At 49.9% G+C, this 10,183-nt stretch overlaps 1 long non-coding RNA gene across 1 annotated transcript; it reads right to left on the bottom strand.

Annotated features, from left to right (window-relative positions):
- Positions 1–641: 641 nt before the first annotated feature.
- Positions 642–8,555, bottom strand: LOC142069420 (uncharacterized). The gene is made up of 2 exons (XR_012665243.1): positions 6,376–8,555; positions 642–4,632 (listed from the first exon to the last, which is right to left on the bottom strand). It is a non-coding gene; the product is annotated as an uncharacterized LOC142069420 (long non-coding RNA).
- Between the last annotated feature and the right edge of the window lie 1,628 nt (positions 8,556–10,183).

The raw sequence follows: 10,183 nt of genomic DNA, 5'->3' as shown, positions 1-10,183 counted from the left end.
CCTTGTGCCCTAAGGTGGGCTGTGGGTGTCGAGGAAGCAGGAGGGGCCAAGCACTGCTGCCCCAGTTGCCCTGGTGCCGGCCAGTGGGTGGAGGAGGAATGGGGGGCTGGATCCTACCACCCAGATGCCTGAGGGCCAGCCAGGGGGTTGGGAGCAGTTGGGGGCGGGGGCAAGGCTCTGATGCCCCAGCTGATCTGGGGCTGGCCAACTGCGGCAGTAGAGGATGTAGTGGACAGTTGGGGGTGATGGGCATTGCTGACCCAGAAGTCCTGGGCCCAGGTTGGGAGTTGAGGGGACAGGACCCTCTGCGGGGGTGTCAGGGCTCCTTCCCCACTCTGAACTCTAGGGTACAGATGTGGGGACCGGCATGAAAGAACCCCTAAGCTTATTCTTACCAGCTTAGGTTAAAAACTTCCCCAAGGTACAAACTTTGCCTTGTCCCTGAACGGTATGCTGACACCACCAAGCGTTTAAAGAAAGAACAGGGAAAAAGCCCACTTGGAGACGTCTTCCCCCAAAATATCCCCCCAAGCCCTACACCCCCTTTCCTGGGGAAGGCTTGATAAGAATCCTCACCAATTTGTATAGGTGAACACAGACCCAAACCCTTGGATCTTAAGAACAATGAAAAATCAATCAGATTCTTAAAAGAAGAAATTTAATTAAAGAAAAGGTAAAAGAATCACCTCTGTAAAATCAGGATGGTAAATACCTTACAGGGTATTCAGATTCAAAACACAGAGGATCCCTCTCTGGGCAAAACCTTAAAGTTACAGAAAACAGGAATAAATCTCCCTCTTAACACAGGGAAAATTCACATAAAACAAAAGATAAACTAATCCGCCTTGCCTGGCTTACCTATACTGGTTGCAATCTTGGAGACTTGGATTAGGGTGGGTTGGAGAAGATGGATTTCTATCTGGCCTCTCAGTCCCAAGAGAGAACAAACACGTAAACAAAGAGCACAAAATAAAAGCCTTTCCCCGCCCAAGATTTGAAAATATTTCGTTCCCTTATTGGTCCTTTTGGTCAGGTGCCAGCTAGGTTAGCTGATCTTTTTTACCCTTTACAGGTCACAGGATGTTGCCACTGACCAGGAGGGATTTTATAGCACTGTATACAGAAAGGCAGTTACCCTTCCCTTTATATTTATGACATGCCCCCCAAACCACAGATAGGATGAAACACTGGCTATGAATTCTTCCTGGAGCTCTAGGAGAAAACAGAGTTAATAAGACACATGCATCTCTAAATATACTACTAACTGTATAAAGACTAACAATATTTCCCACATCTTAAGGACGATTTGGACCAGTTGATTCTGGGAAACTTTCACGGGAGAGTGCATCAGCCACTTTGTTAGAAGCTCCTAAGATGTGTTGTATGTCGAAATCAAAATCTTGGAGAGCTAAACTCCACCAAATAAGTTTTTTTGTTATTTCCCTTGGCAATATAAAGCCACTGTAGCGCAGCATGGTCGGTTTGCAGGTGGAAACGCTGTCCCCAAACGTATAGGCGTAGCTTTTCCAGAGCGTAGACAACGGCATAACATTCCTTTTCACTGATTGACCAGTGGCTTTCCCTCTCAGACAGCTTCTTGCTGAGAAACACAACAGGATGGAATTCTTGATTGGGTCCTTCCTGAATTAAGACTGCTCCCACACCGCGCTCAGATGCATCTGTGGTTACTAGAAACGGTTTGTCAAAGTCTGGGGCCCTTAGCACAGGGTCAGACATGAGTGTCGCTTTAAGCTAGTTAAAGGCCTTCTGACACTCTTCAGTCCACTGAACTGCATTTGGCTGTTTCTTTTTGGTTAGGTCGGTCAGTGGGGCGGCGATTTGGCCGTAATTCGGTACAAATCGCCTGTAATATCCGGCCAAGCCAAAGAAGGATTGGACCTGTTTATTTGACTTTGGGACAGGCCACTTTTGGATCGCATCCACCTTGGCCTGTAGGGGGTTGATAGTTCCTTGACCCACCTGGTGTCCAAGGTAATCACTCTGTTTAGGCCTATTTGACACTTCTTAGCCTTAACAGTTAGTCCTGCCTCCCTTATGCGCTCAAAGGCTTTTTGTAGATGTTGCAGGTGTTCTGCCCAGGAATCCGAAAATATGGCCACATCGTCAAGGTAGGCAACTGCATATTCTCCCAGTCCCGCTAGGAGACCATCTACAAGTTTTTGGAAGGTGGCGGGTGCATTCTGCAGCCCGAAAGGGAGCACATTAAATTCATACAGCCCGACGTGTGATGAAGGCCGACCTTTCCTTGGCGGATTCATCTAGCAGTACCTGCCAGTACCCCTTGGTTAAGTCTAAGGTAGAGATGAACTGGGCCCATCCCAGTTTCTCCAATAGTTCATCTGTGCGTGGCATTGAATAGTTATCTGGGCAAGTTACAGCATTTAGCTTATCGTAGTCCATGCAAAAACGTATCTCCCCATGTGGTTGGGGAACTAGAACCATTGGAGATGCCCATGAACTGTGGGAGGGACGGATTACACTCATCTGTAGCATATCCTGGATCTCCCGTTCTATAGCAGTTTTAGCTTGAGGAGACACCTAGTAAGGTTGGACTTTAATTGGGTGAGCATTACCTGTGTCAATGGCGTGGTACGCCCATTCAGTCAGTCCTGGGGTGGCTGAGAACGTCGGCGCGTAGTTAGTGCACAGCTCCTTGATCTGCTGTCGCTGAATACGCCCAAGGGTCATGGAGAGGTTTACCTCTTCCACGCCACCCTCATTTTCCCCTTCGTAGTAGACACCGTCAGGCCACTCACTGTCATCTCCTCCCTGGGCTGTAAACTGACAAACCTTTAATTCTCTGGAATAAAAGGGCTTTAAAGAATTAATATGGTACACCTTAGGCTTTCGGTTGGAGGTGGGGAATGCTATGAATAATTAACAGCTCCCAGGTGCTCTTGGACCGTGAATGGCCCTTCCAACAACGCTTTCATTTTATGGGCCTGGAGTGCCTTTAAGACCATGACCTGGTCCCCTACTTTGAAGGAACGCTCTCTGGCATGTTTATCATACCAGTCTTTTTGCTCTTTTTGAGCATCTTTTAGGTTTTCTTTAGCAAGAGCTAAAGAGGTTTGGAGGCTGGTTTGTAGGTTGGTTACGAAGTCCAGAATGTTAGTTCCTGGAGAAGGTGTAAATCCCTCCCATTGCTGCTTCACCAACTGTAATGGCCCCTTAACCTCGCAGCCATATACAAGTTCAAATGGTGAAAACCCTAAACTGGGATGGGGTACAGCTGCAACACTAGGTCCCAATCATTGGAGTGCTCATTTACGAATTTACGTATCATGTTCCATTAAACTTCTCCACCAGGCCACTTGTTTGATGATGGTAAGGGGTGGCAACCAAGTGATTCACCCCATGAGCTTCCCAAAGGCTTTTCATAGTTCCTGCCAGGAAATTAGTTCCTGCATCTGTAAGGATGTCAGAGGGCCAACCTACTCTGGCAAAAATATCTGTTAGTTTCTGGCACACACTTTTAGCTCTAGTGTTGCTTAGAGCTACTGCTTCCGGCCATCAGGTGGCAAAATCCATGAAAGTCAGTATGTACTGCTTTCCTCTGGGTGTCTTTTTCGGAAAAGGACCCAGAATATCCACGACTACTCACTGAAATGGAACCTTAATAATGGGGAGTGGCTGGAGAGGGGCTTTGACCTGGTCTTGGGGTTTTCCCACTCTTTGGCACACCTCACAAGACCGGACATAGGTAGAAACATCCTTGCCCATTCCCTCCCAGTGGAACGACTTTCCCAAATGGTCTTTGGTTCTGTTCACCCCAGCATGGCCACTAGGATGATCGTGGGCTAAGCTCAAGAGCTTTACCCGGCATTTATTTGGAACTACCAACTGTCTCTGAGGATGCCAGTCTTCCTGGTGTCCACCAGAAAGAGTTTCCTTGAATAAAAGTCCTCTTTCTACAACAAACCTGGATCGATTAGAAGAGCTGAGTTGCTCCGTGCCTCCGTCCAAGCTCTCTGGAGGCTTTCATCTGCTTCCTGTTCAGTCTGGAGCTGTTCCCTTGATATTGGAGACCAATAAGTTCCTCATTGGATTGTGGACCTGGGCTTGGTCCCTCTGGAAGTGATGCAGGGGATGGGGCTGTTTCCGTTGATGCTGAACCGCTCTCCGCTGGTGCACTATGGGGTATTTCAGGCTCTGGCTGAGCCTCTCGTGTAGGGTCATCTACTGCTGCTGCCAGTGCAGGCTCAGTGGTGCCCTCTGGTGTAGGAGCTGTAGACGGGGTTGCAAGCGCTGGACTCAGTGCTGGCAATGGTTCTGGTGCTGGTTGCTTCGCCAGTTTCGGTTCGGGGACTGGCTTTGGCTGGGTCTCTGAGACTAGATCCACTACAACCGTTGCAGTCGTTGGCAGGGGATCCAGTTCCACCACCTCCATCTGGGTCTCTGGTAACACAGACAGGGCCCTGGTGGAAGGCTCAGGAACAGGGATAGGTGTGGAAGCTTGCTTAGTCTGGCTGCGGGTAACCATTCTCATCCTCTTGGCCAGCTTTACCTGGTTGGCCAAGTCTTCCCCCAGCAGCATGGGAATGGGATAATCATCATAGACTGCAAAAGTCCACATTCCTGACCAGCCCTTGTACTGGACAGGCAACTTGGCTGTAGGCAAATCGAAAGAGTTAGACTTGAAGGGTTGAATCGTCACTTGGGCCTCTGGGTTGATTAATTTGGGGTCCACTAAGGATTTATGGATAGCTGACACCTGCGCTCCAGTGTCCCGCCACTCTGTAACCTTCTTCCCACCCACACTGACAGTTTCTCTTCACTCTAAGGGTATCTTGGAGGCATCGGGGCCTGAGGACCTTTGGTGTGACCCCGGTGCAATGAACTGTAATCTGTTGGGGTTCTTGGTGACAGTTGGCCTTCACATGCCCCAGCTCATTACATTTAAAACATCGCCCAGTTGACAGGTCACTGGGGCGAGGTGGGTTGCTGGAGAATGGAGTGGCGGGACGATAAGGTGTCTGGGGTTTTCCTTGGGATGTAGGTGGGGCCTTGGGTTGCCCCCGGTGATAGGGTTTTGTTTCGGGTTGCCCCTTCTGATATTCACCCCAACTGCTACTAGTTTTTTTTTCCTTTCTGTCACCTCCACCCATTTGGCTCCAATCTCCCCCGCCTTGATTACATCTGTGGGCTTCCCATCTAGGATGTACCTTTCTATTTCCTCAGGAACACCCTCTAAGAGCTGCTCCATTTGCATTAGGAAGGGCAACTCCTCCGGAGATTTAACACTTGCTCCTGATATCCAGGCACCCCAATGTTTCACAATGTGGTAGGCATGTTGGGTAAATCATAGAATCATAGAATATCAGGGTTGGAAGGGACCTCAGGAGGTCATCTAGTCCAAAAGCAGAACCAATCCCCAATTAAATCATCCCAGCCAGGGCTTTGTCAAGCCTGACCTGAAAAACTTCTAAGGAAGGAGATTCCACCACCTCCCTAGGCAACGCATTCCAGTGTTTCACCACCCTACCAGTGAAAAAGTTTTTCCTAATATCCAACCTAAACCTCCCCCACTGCAACTTGAGACCATTACTCCTTGTCCTGTCCTCTTCTACCACTGAGAATAGTCTAGAACCATCCTCTCTGGAACCACCTCTCAGGTAGCTGAAAGCAGCTATCAAATCCCCCCTCATTCTTCTCTTCTGCAGACTAAACAATCCCAGTTCCCTCAGCCTCTCCTCATAACGCATGTGTTCCAGACCCCTAATCATTTTTGTTGCCCTTCGCTGGACTCTTTCCAATTTATCCACATCCTTCTTGTAGTGTGGGTCCCAAAACTGGACACAGTACTCCAGATGAGGCCTCACCAATGTCAAATAGAGGGGGACGATCACGTCCCTCGATCTGCTCGCTATGCCCCTACTTATACATCCCAAAATGCCATTGGCCTTCTTGGCAACAAGGGCACACTGCTGACTCATATCCAGCTTCTCGTCCACTGTCACCCCTAGGTCCTTTTCCGCAGAACTGCTGCCTAGCCATTCGGTCCCTAGTCTGTAGCTGTGCATTGGGTTCTTCCGTCCTAAGTGCAGGACCCTGCACTTATCCTTATTGAACCTCATCAGATTTCTTTTGGCCCAATCCTCCAATTTGTCCAGGTCCCTCTGTATCCTATCCCTGCCCTCCAGCGTATCTACCACTCCTCCCAGTTTAGTATCATCCGCAAATTTGCTGAGGGTGCAATCCACACCATCCTCCAAATCATTTATGAAGATATTGAACAAAACCGGCCCCAGGACCAACCCCTGGGGCACTCCACTTGACACCGGCTGCCAACTAGACATGGAGCCATTGATCACTACCCGTTGAGCCCGACAATCTAGCCAACTTTCTACCCACCTAATAGTGCACGTCTGGTTTCCACCTTAGGGCTCTGAACCGCCGACGGGAATGCTCGGGTGTTAGCACCATTCTGACTCTCGCCTGGGTTTTAAACAGTTCATAACCGTTCATGTGGTCCTTAGGCATTTCAGCCGCCACCTCGGCTAAGGGTCCACTGAGCTGCGGCCTCAGCTCTACCATGTACTGGTCTGTAGAGATGCTGTACCAAAGGCAGGCCCTTTTAAAGTTTTCTAAGAAGGCCTCAGTATCATCGCCTGCCTCGTAGGTGAGGAACTTTCTGGGATGGGAAGCGGTACCTGGAGAAGGATTGCTCGGGTTGGTTGGTATTTTCTGCTGAGCCCTTGCCTTCTCCATCTCCAGTGCATGCTTCCTCTCTTTTTCTTTCTCCTCCATAGCTCTCTTGTGGGCAGCTTTCTCTGCCTCCACCCTGGCTTTTTCTGCCTCCATATCCAAGCACCTTAAGGCCATCTGTCAGTTGTTGGGGACACTGGGGCATGGCCACTAGGTAACTCGAGGGGATGGAAGACCACGAGTGCCGATGAAGCCCCCTCACACTAGGCCAGGTGTCCTTGGCCCCCCCTCCTGCCTGGAGGCACTCGCAGCAGCTCTGCGTACTAGGCCCAAGTGTCCTTGGCCCCCCTGCCTGGAGGCACACACAGCAGTTATGCTGAGAATCTGCAACAGTATGTTGCAGAGTCAGACTGCCTGAAACTAAGCAAGGCCAAACAGGGGAGATATGGAAGAACAATGCTGAATAAAGCAGCTTTATGTATAGTTTAACAAATAATACAGAGAATCAGGGAACTAGCTGGGAACTGGATTGGCTGGCTATATGGATACTTGGGGCAGCTTGCTATTGAATAAGTATGCTGGGAAAAAGGATGTATAAAAGCCTGTGTAACTTCCTGCTCTGTGTGCAGGATTTGAGATTTTATTCTCCCTGTACCTTTTTGCAGCTGCAAATAAACTTTTCTGCTTCTCCACCCCGTTGTGATTATTGGGTGTAGCACACCGGGTAACGAACCACTCAAGCTGTTGTTCAGCCTCTCGGCACCGTGCCGGCAACATGTCTATCATGCTCTTTTTGTTTCTCTTCAGCTTCAAATGTGGCCAGCTCTAGTTTATTAGCTGCTTCACTGGTAGTCATTTTCCTGCTTTCTTGTGCTTAACTCTAGCTATACCCGAGAGTTAGAAAAAAAACACAAAACTTGTGAATTTCCCTGCAGGAGGTTAACTACCCTGCCTTTAGGTAGAGAAAACTCCAGCTCAAAAAAGAAAAATCCTTTTGTAAAAAACCTAACATCTGTGTCTCCAGGCAAATAGACAGAAAACTCTCTAGCTGCTCTCAGCTTAAAAAAAAAACCTCTTCAGGTCTGTGCTTTTGGTTCAAAATGATCCCACCCCTCTGCCACCATGTCAGAGTTCCTTCCCCACTCTGAACTCTAGGGTACAGATGTAGGGACCGGCATGAAAGACCCCCTAAGCTTATTCTTACCAGCTTAGGTTAAAAACTTCCCCAAGGTACAAGCTTTGCCTTGTCCTTGAACCATATGCTGCCACCACCAAGCATTTTAAACAAAGAACAGGGAAAGAGCCCACCTGGAGACGTCTTCCCCCAAAATATCCCCCCAAGCCCTACACCCCCTTTCCTGGGGAAGGCTTGATAAGAATCCTCACCAATTTGTATAGGTGAACACAGAGCCAAACCCTTGGATCTTAAGAACAATGAAAAATCAATCAGATTCTTAAAAGAAGAATTTTAATTAAAGAAAAGGTAAAAGAATCACCTCTGTAAAATCAAGATGGAAAATACCTTACAGGGTATTCAGATTCAAAACACAGAGGATCCCCCTCTGGGCAAAACCTTAAAGTTACAGAAAACAGGAATAAACCTCCCTCTTAACACAGGGAAAATTCACATAAAACAAAAGATAAACTAATCCGCCTTGCCTGGCTTACCTATACTGGTTGCAATCTTGGAGACTTGGATTAGGATGGGTTGGAGAAGATGGATTTCTATCTGGCCTCTCTCGGTCCCAAGAGAGAACAAACACGTAAACAAAGAGCACAAAACAAAAGCCTTCCCCCTCCCCCCAAGATTTGAAAGTATCTTGTTCCCCATTGGTTCTTTGGGTCAGGAGCCAGCCAAGTTATCTGAGCTTCTTAACCCTTTACAGGTAACAGGATGTTGCCGCTGGCCAGGCGGGATTTTATAGCACTGTATACAGAAAGGCGGTTACCCTTCCCTTTATATTTATGACAGGGGGGGAGTGAGAGGAGGCTGGATGCTGTCTTCCCATTTGCCCTGTGGAGGGGCTATGTCATCCCTGGGGCCTGGGAAATGATTTGGGGGGCTGCGGACTGCTGCCCTGGGTGCCATGGGGCCAGATGTGCTGGCATGCACCACCTCCCCTGGTGCTCAGCGGACGAGCAAAGTGGGGGGGAGGAGGTGGAAGGAGGGCTAAGTGCTGCCCTGGTACTACCCCGGGGATTGGGGTTGGGCAGGCGCCTCCTCCCCAGGTTCTCTGGAGCTGGCTAGGGGGAGTGGGGGACCAGGCCCTGTTGCCAGCAGTTAGGGTGGGAGGGTCGGGGCTGCAGAGGGGGCCAGACTCTGAGGTGGGAAGTGGGGTCCAGGCTGCAAGGTGGGTGCTGCTGCCCAGGCTGACAGGATAGGGGGCAGGTGGAAGGTGGTGGCTGGGGGGTGGGTGGGAGGATCCAGACACCAATGTCAGTGGGGCAGAGTGGGGATGACCACAGTTGTTAGCACTCAGGAGAGTTGTTACAGGTGCTCAGGGCTGCAGTTCCTGGAGCTGGGGAGGCCTCCAGGCACTAACAAGCAGTGCGGCCTGTTAAGTCAGCACCTCTCGATGTTATTCGCAAGGAAAGATCATGGGCTCGGCTGGGTGGCAAAGGCGCTCGGCCAGGTCTATTTGTCTGCAAAGCGTGGTACTGGCGCCCTGTCTCACTCACAGGGACACTAGCACATGTATGCCCGGGACAAGGCAAAGGCTCAGTCAGGACAGAGGCAGTCCTGTCCCTTCGGCCGATGCAAAGTTGCCCCTTCTATAACTGCTCCTTTTATTCCTCACTACTCCAGGTGTTATCAGTTGCCACCTGTACACCTTGTCCCCGCTGGTTCACACAAAACATCCTGATCCATGATCCTGTCATCCCAGCCTTCTCTTGCGAGGTTTCAGTGTATGCCTGCACAATCTCCTGGGAGTTCATCCATGTCGTTACTTGAGAACTTGGGGTGTTCCTGTGCCATCCTCGCCGGTCAGGAACGTGCCAATACCTGCTTGTGTTACCTTCCTGCCAAGGCCAGGCCTACCCTGGGTCACAGCCTCCGGTTCACACTGCTAGCTAGGCCTAGGCCTCCAGCAAGGCCTACAGGCACCATCCCATGGGTGGCCTGGGCAGGCAGGGAGGATGGTGGGTGTCCAGGCAACACCTCCACAATTGCTCAGAGGCTCTTCCCTTAAGAACTCTGTGTAGCTTGAAAGCTTGTCTCTCTCCTATCGCAGGACTGACACAGATACAACTTCCCTTGCAGCTGTCAGATTGAGCTGCCCCCTCGTCTCGGTGGCCAGAGCAGGAAAGGTCTGCTGGGCTCCAGCCTGGGACTCTTGGTCCTTCTGTGGGTCCTTGACTATTAAGCCTTGCCCTGTGAGTCCTTCTTTTAAACATGATGTGGGAAAGAGTAAAAACGTTTAGGAAAATGTAGGGGCAAAGACATGCATGCATCAAGTAAAGCAGCGAGAAACGCGGCCATCAGGTCAACCAATAGGGCCGCATGCAACTCCAG

This window comes from Caretta caretta, chromosome 16 (genome assembly GCF_965140235.1).
Source record: "Caretta caretta isolate rCarCar2 chromosome 16, rCarCar1.hap1, whole genome shotgun sequence".
NCBI lineage: Eukaryota > Metazoa > Chordata > Testudines > Cheloniidae > Caretta > Caretta caretta.
This window is presented reverse-complemented; position numbering and strand designations above follow the sequence as displayed.